Here is an 11,016-nt window from a genome sequence, read left to right as displayed (position 1 = left end):
ATCTGGAGCAGTACAAGTGATAAAGCTGTCCCCAGGTATATATTAGGTGATTGTTTAAAGGTCTAACTAATTTGGATCCTTTTCTTTTGACTCTAGACCTGTAATGGGAAGCGAGGCAGAGAGAAGTTGAGAAGGAGGACAAGGTCTCACCATGGGTGGTTCATGACCTTGGTTTGCAAAATCAGCCAGCACTCTCCATCTTTGCAATCTGGTTGAGATAGTGTTCAGCCTCAAAGGTGGGCTTTCATGTTTGTTACCATTCTGTATGTACCACTGCAGAGGAAATGAAAATACAATAATAAGCAACATAACCTGTAGCCTTGGAGCTAATTACACATCTTTCTTCACAAGGTAAGTGGAAAACACATGAGCTTGGAAGATATCCGTGGAGCAATTAAACATGTGCTTGTCAACGTGTCACAAATACTGTGTTTTTACAGTTGAAATGAAAACACAAAATGGCATCTGATTGAACTTCAGAATAATTAGCACATCACAGCACACAACCACGACAAGTACCTGTCAACAGCTATCAGCACAGCAATGACATTTTCCACCGCGAATAATAATGTCATTTTCCACGTTTGAATAGTAGCGCTATTTTTTGTCTTTTGAAAAAGCAGCATTTTTTAAAACAGATACAAATATATCCTCCGTAAAACAAGATTTCATTCTGCTAAGTTAACACTCAAACAGAATTACTTCATAGATTTTGTAACCAAAGCTCTAATTCCACACACCTCCTGGAGGGAGAGGAGGCTGCTGCCTGTGGGACGCTGACTTTGGTAGCCAATGCCTATGTATTCCCAGAACGCTTTGTCCGTATGCCAAGCTGCATAACCAGGAATGCTCTGGACTTGTACAAAACTGGTGATTTCTTGTAGGAAACACATCAAAAAATAAACCAGAGAGTCAGGTACTGTGGGTGATTTTCAGCAATTTTCAGTCAAATTAATAATGACAGCTCTGCTGTTCTCCTAGATTAGCTTGTTAAGAGAAAGGTAAGAAAAAGCTAGAAAAAGTTTCTGTAAAGTTTTATTAAAAGTTATAAACTGCTCTACGGGTCTGTTTTCTATAAACAAGTTGGTTATTAATAGAACTGATTTAAAATGCATGTTGAATTGCACAGACTGGCAAGTATAGTCTCACCCTTTTTCGGTGGCTGTGTACAATTTTATGCTTGTTGGCTATGACTTTAATTAATAAGTCATATGAGCTTAGACCATTTGGTCTTTAAAGTCAGTTAAAAAAAAATAAAAGATTGTCTCCTGCTAGCAACAGCAAACTAACAATACTACAAAGACAAGTTTTCAAAGAAAGGCTGGAATAAATCAATATGTAGGGTCAGCCCTGGGTACTGACTGTAGGGCAGGACTGGGCAAGAGTCAGATCCCCTATTTGATGTAGCTGAGAGCAAAATCAGTATGTTGATTTGCGTGATCGAGGGTGAGGTTTTCCTATTCGCAGCACACTGCAGCCTTCCTCTCTTCCAGCTCTGCATGCGCCCTGAAACAACACAGCACAGTGAAGCACCAAGTGGAGATACCGAAGTTAGCTTCGAGAGCCTCAGGCTTGGGTGGGTAGTGGTGGTATAGCCACGCTGGCTGAACACGCTGCCCAGGCTGAGAAGCAGGGGTAATTTAGAGGGAGCATGATGCTTTGTTGTGACATACAGTTTTGCCTTACATGAGAGGTAAATCTATTCCTGTAGCTGTCCCTAACTTGGCTTGTCTGCCCACCAGAGTGACAGCTTTTAATGCCAGCTGGAATGAGGTTGGTGCCATCATAACAAAAATTCTCTATTTATATTAACACGATTAAGTAACTGATCCATGGAGACAGATCGTCTCCACTCAGAGCGCAGAAACCCGCCTCCACTGAAATGTCTATCATTATATCACAGTCCAGAGCAGTCAGTTCTGCCAAGGCTTCACATCCCCTGAGGTGGGATTTGTCTTGTCTTTAGCCATTTAAAAGGTAGGTGTTTATCTTAAGTGGTAGTGGCGGCTTCTGCTATAACCTGTGGAAAGATATCAGTATCTCCAGACAGCAAGACATCTCACCTGTCTTAGACGCTTGCATCTGCAGTTTCCAAATTGTGCAGAGAGCACAGGATGACTTAGAAATTAGGACTGCTACTGGTACTGTCGTACGCCAAGCCAACCTGGGACTTGGCTGACACTGGAATCATAACAAAAATAATACAAAAAACTGCATTGTGTTTAAATGGCTTCCACTTCTGACTCACCTCAGTGTGAGAGAAGCCCTCTCCTGACTGTGTAAGTTTTATACCGCTGGCGCCATTGGAAGAAAGAAACAGTTTTGCAGCAGAAAATTTGAGAGTCTCAGTACAACGTTCTACTAAATGACATTGTCCTCTGAGCATTTGCTGTCAAGTTTGGTGATTAGGAATGGGCATGGATAAGGTGGATAAAGCTGGTTCTCTGTGCCAAACTCCCACGTCATGTAAAATTCAGATAAAATTTTATTTAAAATGTAACAACAAAGATCTTCAAGAGCAAGATATGTCTCTCTCTGTCTCTATCCCCTTGAGCACTAATCCACAAAACTCTACACTTCCACCCACCACAAAGACAGGGTCAAATGCTACCAAAAGACTGTATCATTTTGGGATTTTAGGCTCAACAGCAAGTATGAGAAGAAATCACGAGGAAACAAGCTGCTGAAATTTCTGACAACTCTCCACAAATCTGCAACATCCACAGAATTTCTGCAGTGACTGAGTTGCTGTTGTGGTTGCCTGCCCTGCAGCCTGGTGTCCCAGAACAGAGGTGGCCAGCCCAACCTGTGAACACCACCGCCATCTCTTTGAAGCTGTAGGGCAGGACCACCATCTCCTTAACTCCAAGTCAGCAAAAAAACTATCACCTGTCCCTTGGCTGAGTGGTAGGGAACCAACACTCAAGAATGAGAACCTCTACAGCAGAGGTGCTGATTACAGATGGGGCCTTAATTGCAAGCAGTAGAGATTTCCTATTTGGTTTTTATTTTAGAGCAGTGCAGATTTAGAAACTCACTCCTTATGGAATCAAGAAGCTTGTGTGGAAGAGCTTTCAAACAAACCAGCTACTAAGCCATCAGGCTGTGGAGACACAGTTGTTCTGTCTCTAGATAGCCCACCCACACTATCCTGGAGCTGTAAAGGGCTTGGTAATAGTGTTCAGGTTAAATAGTTTGCTTCCAAACCTCTATGCCCTGGAAGACAGAGTAAATCTCCCTTAAAACTAAAATTACAAGGGGATGCACAAGGGGAATTCAAGAAGAAAGTTCCCACTCCACCAAGTATTAGGCACTGAATTTTGGCTTCTCTGGAGGTGAAATGGGCTGATCTGATCTGTTAGATTAGCTCTGTCACCAAAAGGGTTGACCCTCCTATCCTCTCCTCCCACCCCTTCACTCCTGCAACTGCTCATCTGGCTGCTTGATGAGCCATTTCGGTCCTCAGTTAACCTGGGGGAGGCAAAAGGAGAGCAGAACACAGCTCCCTATTAACAATTAATATTATTAATGGTTTTGATTCTGAACCTATTTCTCTTTTTTGTTTTGGTGGGGTTTTTTCCTCTTTCAGAAATAATCTTTAGAAAGAAGAGGAGAAGGACTGAAAAGAAAACCCACCAGACTGAAAAACAGGTGAACGCAGGGCCGGCTGGGGAGAATCCCTTTCACCACAAAAGCCTGTCAGCAGTGAGCTCAGTAGGTAACGGAGCTTGTGGTTTCCAGTACAAATCACCCTCCAGGGACAATTATTATAATCCTTCTGGGTCCACAGTGGTTGATGTTGACAACCAGGGCAGACACACAGGGCAGCCACGTACGAGAGCATCCCCATGTAGAGGCAGCGTTACGACTCTCTTGGCTGAAACATTTCAGGCTGGATAATGCCATTTTTGCATGCCAAAGCCGTCAATTCAGCTCATGGTGCCGCTGGAGGAGAACTGAATACTATTTAGTGACAGTGCAAACGCACCTTGCAACATCTGTGCCATACCAGAAGTCTCCAAAATGAAAACACCTTGCGCATAAACTGCGGGGCTAACAATCACTCTCATAGGAAGAAAATCTTTTGTAAACTCAAACACTTCACTCAAAAATGCTTCATTTTATACTTAAAAGAAAAAGCAAGGGATGCCTTGCCAGTATTGCGCATTGCAGAAATTGAATAGAAGATGCCATTTAAACCAATTTAGTTCAACTATTAAAAATATCCTGGGAGGGGATTTAATTAAATTTCAATATGATTTGCACATGTTTAGTTTCAGTTCATCCCTTATTACTTCAGGCTGCTCGTTGAGAATCTAAAAGACATACTCTCGGCTTGGTTGTGAGAGGCTGAAAGGTGGGCTCTCCTGTGGTGATGCCCCAACTCGGGAAGCTCAATGCTGACCCTTGGACGTGGAAAGTGAAGATGCCGTCTGAGGGACGGCAAGGTCTGAGCGGACTGCAGGTGTCTCTGGGGAGCAGGCCCAAGTAGAAACCTTTGTGGTTCAGCCGTCGCATCCCCCTCCCTCCAACTCGTCACCACGGCAGAAAGCATGGCAGAACTTGTGGGGGAAAACTTTGAGGCATGAAAGGTTTGAGCCTCAAAAAGACCAAGGAATTATAAATCCATTTTGGAAGGCTTGAGCAAACCAGACCCCAAGGAGGGGAATACTAAGCATGAAGAGCCTATGCCATAGGTCCCTTTAATGTGATATCCTGTTTCCCAGGACAAGATGATTAGTTGAAAGTTATCTAAAAACCCACATTGAATATACAGAGTGATGCTTCCTGTAGGTTCTCCTCCCACCCCAGCTTCCAGCCCTCCGCGGTTTAAGGGCATCCTGCACTGTAAGCTACAGCCAGATCATTATTTTACAAACCTCCCACCCTGCGTGCATACAATTAATTTCTTTTTCAACGTAGGTGTGTTTTTAGACTATAACATCCTGTGGCAGTGACTTCTATTTAGTCATGGGTAATGCAGAAAAATCCCCAGCCTTCCTTTAGCCGTAGCTCTCATATGGTGAGAAATGGTGACTCATTGCTCCTTGTTTGCCTTTCCCACAAGTTTTATGATTTTAGGACTGCTAAAAGGATGTGCTAGAACTCCCCAAGACAAGTCTAAAACAGGAAAAAATTGGTAAGGAAACAAGGGGAGAAAAGCAAGGAGCAGATTAAATCAAAAGTAAATATGTATCAGCACAGAGCTTTAAAGCTCTGCAAGATTTAAATAGGAGTCGGTACCATTCCTCTTGTTCTAAGAAAGTCAGTAGCAGCTCACATTTCCTGAGTGCACCTCTTTTCTTCCGTCTGATTTGTAGGAGGCAGCATGTCTAAAACAGAGACATCACTTTAAGGTGCTTTATGGCAACTTCCCCACCAGTTTTCTTTTCAGGTTGCTTTGATTTGCACCATGACTTTACCTTCAAAGGTACTTCAGAGCATCCCCAGCTGATGGTTCGTGTACATGTCCCCAGCCTAGTCAAGAGCCTAGCTCTTGCTTTGACACGCATTTTTCATTTTTATCTTCCTAAATTGAAAGGCACACCTGCACACACCCCGACATATTTCCCATCTAGTGTCCCAGCCTAACAACTGTGCTTTAATTGGCCCAATGCATTAAACTGAGCCCAGTAGCTGTCTGAGCACAGAGCTGCAGCTCACGTACGTTTTCTATTGTTTTCTTTTAATGTTGTACCTCAGATAGCAGAGAAACAAACATAGGCTGATACCCATCTCAGACTGATTTAATGGGGTTAGCAGCATCTCTGCTTTGTTTCCTCCTCTGGCTCTGCAGTAAGAGCTGCTCAGAGTGGTCTTGAGGTGAGGTTATCTGCAGAGATAGCCCCGAGTCTGCCTTCACCCGTGCCAGCCCCCGGACAGGTTCTGCCCACCAAACATCCTCCAGAAGTAACCCACGAGCCTGGCACTGAAGCCCTCAGGGAGCACGTCTCATCTCAGACACAGGCACCTCTCTGCCCCTCCTGAGCTGACCCGGCTCCAACACCTCCCTGCCACACACGGGAGATGCCACGTGGCCTGCGGACCAGGGACGGAGCGGCGGAGCCAAGCGAGACCAGCGTGTTGGCCAAGGGCACCGCAGGTCCCTGGCCCAGCCTCCACAAACGCTCCACCACGTCGGGTCAAGCAGACGGGACGTGGCACGTACTCGGGATACAGCTACGATGGCCATTACTCAGCCTGTCTAAATGAGAAGCTAATGATGAGGTGGGGGGAATGACAGCTCCACGGCAGGAGGGCATTGAAGCCTGCTGCTGGAAGCAAACATTTCGAACCAAACCCCACATTTCCCCCCTCAGTTTGACACGCGCCTCTCAGGAGCACAGAAACAAGGCATAGAAAAAGGGACTTTCAGCCCACGTGATCAACAACCATCTCTTGCCCCTTGCGAAGCACCGAGCCCCCCCGCACCCCTGGCAGCCTCAGGGGGCAGGCCCCAGCCTGACTTTAGGGCATCCAGCTCCTGCCAGAGCTCTGGGAGACACACAACGCTCGTGATTCGCAAGCTGTGAAATCCATCTCAGCTAAGTTGACGTTCTTTTTGATTAGAGAAAACGCTACCCTAAGAAAAAGCAAACATTTTTGCAATTGATATTACCCGTCTGACTTCAGCTACTGAAAACAAACCTCAAGGAACCTCGTTTAAGATATAAACGTGCAATGAGCAGCAGTTTCATTGTGCGGTGTTGGAGTGACCAATGCAAGTTTAACAGCGTAATGCAAACATAAGCCGTTAATTTAAGGTGGCTGTTTTTAGCAGCTGTAGAGCTAAGGGAGAAACAGTGCTGGCAGAGCCAAGAAAAACACAAACAAGGACGGTGCGAGTCTCTCTGCATCCCTCCTGCCACTGCCACCGTGGCGTTGACCTGCCGTGCCCTCTGCCACACACGGCTCCATCGCGGCCCCCCGCGCTGCAGGGGAAGTTAACTAAAAGTCACGCGCTTTGATTTTCCACTCTGCTGGTGGTGTTGGGATAACCAGCCTCCTCGCAAGAGGTGGTTACACTGCAACGCTAAACAGCACTCACTTACATCATGCAGTTTCTTTCTCTGGGATCTTCCTTCCTTCCGTGATATAGTGACCCCAAAGTGCCACCCAAGGGAAAATTTCCCTGGAGAGCTCTTGAGTCACCCCATCCCACAGTAGACAACCACGGACACATAACGAAGCGGCAGCTCCAGAGCAGGAAGACCAACTTGGTCAAACTCAAATGCAAGTCACTGCTTTTGTTTGCCTCCTGTCACACCGCATGGCACACGTGGTGCGCTTCTCATCGCCGGTGGTATTGCCTGTCAATTTACATTGAAAGGGAAATCAGATCTTCAGACTAAAGGTGTTACCATTTGTTTTTGAAAGCAAGCAATAGGCAGAGCTCAATTTACTCTGTGCCTAACCTAAAATAAAACCTGTTTTCAAGAAAAGAAGTGCTCGCTGAGACAAGTATATACAAAAGAAAGATGAAGCTGTTTTTAAGCAGTAGATTTGTCACTGTGTGCCCAGGTCAGCTCCTGTTAAAGTCTAAAGATGGGGATGGATGCTTGTCCGGGCCTGCAGCAGCTGCAGCAGAGGACGAGCTCAGCAGCAGGGGATGCTCCATGGAGGGGTCTGGCCACAGCATGGCCTCCCTGGCAGAAAGCAATCATCGCTTGCAGGCCCCTGGTGGTCAGCCAACGCGGTGGGGCAGGTCAGGAGTCACTGGTGGTCCTGAGCAAGGCCAGTCACACAGCTTTGCTAGGGGAAGGAAAGCCTTCGCTCTCTGTCCTGATATATATCCCCCTGTGTGTCAGCTTAGTTTGTAATTTTAAGAGGTAAAAATCCTGTGGGAGAACTCCCTCAGACAAGTCTGTAACTAGGAAGGTTTCACGGGAAGAGAGAGAGAAAAACGGCAACTGAATGAAAAAGAAATCATATGTGTAAAGTCAAATTCTGCCCAACAGAACACAGGTCAGGAGCATTTGGCAAATAAAAGGCAAACAAACATGTAATTTTCCCCCAACATAAAAAAACCAAACCAACAGCAACCCAGCAGAGCTCTGGCTGGAGCACGGGAGCAGAGCCAGCGGGATGGAAACGGGGACTGTGCCGGGGGGAAGCGAGTCCCCACGACCCGGTGCCTCCCCAGGCCCCTGCAGGAGGTGCAGCTGCTCCCCACTGGGGCGCGACTCACCCGTCGGCAGCGTCCTGCAGCCCCCGGCACGCGGTTTCTGCGGCGCGGTGACCCTTACGGGCAAGCCGGGCCCTCGCCACGTGGGGCTGAGCGAGGCCTGGGAGCCCACGGGCCGTGCCTTTCACTGGGACGAGATGGTGGATCAGCAGGGCACAGGCATCTTGTCTCGATGGACGCGGCCCTTCCTCGGGATCAGCCATCTGCCCGTGCCGCCTCTGAGGCACCTGGCCCTGAGGCCTTGCCGTCCCTCAGAATAAAGCCGTCCCCTCGCCCCCGAAAGGGTGGCTTTCACCCAGCACGGGGAGGGAAAGGAGCCCCCCGGTGAGGGCACCCAGCAGCGTCCCCCCGCCCTTCGGCAACAAGCACTTTCAGGAGCCACCTTTGGGCTCGGTCACAGCATCCCAGCCTTGCAAAACGCGTGGTTGGGATGCGCAGGCTCGCGCGAGCCCCGCAGGGCGGGCCCAGCCGAACGGCAGCCCGTCGCTGCAGAGACCCTCCCGCCTTTCCCAAGCTCCGTGGTCTCCGGGGAGGGCTCTCGGCCACCCTCCCCCCCAAGCCCTCTGTTACTCCCCTCACGGGCACCATCGCAGCTGCTGCCCTGCCTTCTTTTCCCACCGACGGCCCTTCCCGCCTCACACCACGGCCCCACACAACGCCTCCCCACCCTCTCTGATAAACGCCCAAGCCCCTGCTCCGCTCCCCTCTCCCCGCCGGCAGCCCCCAAACCAAAACAGAAATCTTTCAGGACCCTGTTGCTGTTTTGTGCATGCAGAAGGGAGGCTAGTGGTGTGGCAGACCCCTTGGTGCCTTCTTTTCTGGTTTTTTTATAAGGTTTAATTTACCTTTGGAGGCCAAAAAGGCCTCGGCAAGAAAGCAGTCTTACACCATCCCACGCAGAGGACAACTGAGCAATCAGAAAAGGCAGTTTTCAAAGAGAAAGGGCTCCTGAAACTCGACTCTCAGCAGAGCTGCCATTTTACCACAAACATTTATACCGTATTTTGACCTGAAAGGAGTCTATCCAGCCTTACGTAAAAGACTCATCCATCTGACCCCTTCTTCACAGTCTGGCATTGGCACGGCGTGCAGCAGCAGCACACAACCGCGGCTCTTCTCCTGCAGTCACCCACCGGCTGCCACGCGGCAGCGCAGAGCGAGGGACGCGCCGCAGCGGCGCAGTCCGAGGCGGGACCATCGGCAGGCTTCGTACCAGCGCGAGGCCTTCCCGCGAGGCGCAGCAAGACACCCGCCCGACCGTGAAACCTCCAGCGCCCACGGTGTCTGCAGGAGACCCGTCCTGTCTGGAACCGGTCCTGCCCCATCGTGCGGCTCTACAGCTGGAGAGCCTCCTGCGCCGCGACTCCGGGCAGGCAGCAGGTCTTGAAGGAGGGAAGGCAGCATCCAGGTTTAAACACAAGACTTATAGGAAAAATGAGGGCTGCGCCAACAACTCGCACCGAGGGGAGAGGGGTAGAAAGGGGAATGAACGGCTGGGGTGGGGGAGCTTAAAATACAGTAATTCTTGGAGCTGTCAGTGAAACTCTACTAATTCCTTGCTGAAGTTAGTGAAATTTTCTGTCTGCATTTTTATCTGTAATACCTTAAGATGATTCTCACTTACAGTCTGGTAAGACTGCCAAAAAAAAAAATGTTAATAACTAATGAATATGAGCTGAATATAAATACCATTTAGCTTATTACATTTTCTAGTATATACTTCCAAAGCATGCATTACCAAATGTATGTTTAATTTTATATAAACATTCAATACTTTGCTTTGGCATTTAATACATCCTTATGTGATGTTATAATATATTATATATGTCTATCATCATGCACAGATGACACAGAAATACACACCAGAAAATGTTTTCCTTCTGGAGACAGAAAAGAAAAAGCCCTACAAAAAAAAGCCTCCCAGTTTTAAATTTAAAGTAAAATTAAAACCAACAACTACTGAATTGTAAAGTCACTAGGGTAAAAATGCACGTTATTGATGATGACACGGGCCATAGGAACAGATACATGGGGGTCCAATCTTGCAAAGCTAAGCTCATACATGTCTTTATTCCCTTTGCTCCAAGATCTGACTTCCTTACGTACTTGTTTGAAAATAATGCTGCTATGCATGTGCTTAAATATGAACGGCTACGCTGCCGAATGGCTCAGGAACCTGTACTCCTGGGTTTTCGGACGTTATATAGGTGGCAGCTAGTGCAGTGGAAGGTTGGTTTCTTAATTCATTCCTTATTTTTAAGCATGTCCTTCTCATGTGCTTAACATGCAAAAAAAAGCACATAAAATAGCCGCAAACCCTGTTTCTCAGGGAAATATCTGCCTTCAAAATTCAAAAGACTGAAAGAAATCACAGCTGGGTTCATCAAGGTGCCCTCTTCTGGCCTTTAAAAACAACATTGTCTTGCTGTCACCTGGTTTCTTTGCTTGGAAGAGGCATCAAAATGAGCATCTGTTTGTGCAAATATTCCATTTATTTAATAAACTGGCCAGAAAAATACCACCACCGACCGTTCCTGATACCATACAAAACATTTAAAAATCCTTCACTTAACGTATGAGTTTACAAAAATAACTTACAACACTATTCTAGAAAACTCAGTAGAAATACATGAATTTGTTACTAGGTAGAAACTTAGGCATAAGGTGCTTTGCCCAGAGGGCGGGAGAATTTACCCCCTATTCACACCGTACTACTAAACTCCTGAGAACCATTTAATACAAGTAATCCAAACCTTTCTGCTAAAAGAGAGGGAAATGAAAAAACAGATCAAAAAGCACATTCATTTCCATTACAAAGAGACATTTTTACC

The sequence above is a fragment of the Platalea leucorodia genome (assembly GCF_965183815.1).
Source record: "Platalea leucorodia genome assembly, chromosome: 4".
Lineage (NCBI taxonomy): Eukaryota > Metazoa > Chordata > Aves > Pelecaniformes > Threskiornithidae > Platalea > Platalea leucorodia.
The sequence above is the reverse complement of the archived record's forward strand: the minus strand, read 5'-3'. Positions refer to the sequence as shown.